We start from the raw sequence: 496 nt of genomic DNA on the forward strand, positions 1-496 counted from the left end.
CTACAGTCTTCATTATGGATTATATCTCAACATAACGAAAACATAAATCCTCACAACTGGACAAATAAGTACAATCATGATAAATGGAGAAAAGACTGAAATTGTCTGGGATTTCCTTTTACTTGAATCCACAATCAACATCCATGGAAGTAGCAACCAAGAAACTATGCCATGTTGTACTGAGAAAATTTGCTGGAAAAGAACTCTGTAAAGTTGAAAGGAACAAGATGTCACTTTAAGGACTAAGGTGTGCCTCAATAACAAAAAGACAAACAATCCAATTAAAAAATGGGGAGAAGAAATGAATAGACACTTCACCAAGGAGGATATTCAAGCGGCCAACAAACATATGAAGAAATGCTCACGATCATTAGCTATTAGAGAGATGCAAATCACAACAACAATGAGGTACCATCTTGCTCCAGCACTAGTAGCAAAGTTCAAAAAGACAGAAAATAATCAATTCTGGTGAGGTTGTGGAGAGATTGGGACTGTC

Source organism: Orycteropus afer, unplaced genomic scaffold (assembly GCF_000298275.1).
Source record: "Orycteropus afer afer isolate SDZICR_OR568_19922 unplaced genomic scaffold, OryAfe1.0 scaffold00963, whole genome shotgun sequence".
NCBI lineage: Eukaryota > Metazoa > Chordata > Mammalia > Tubulidentata > Orycteropodidae > Orycteropus > Orycteropus afer.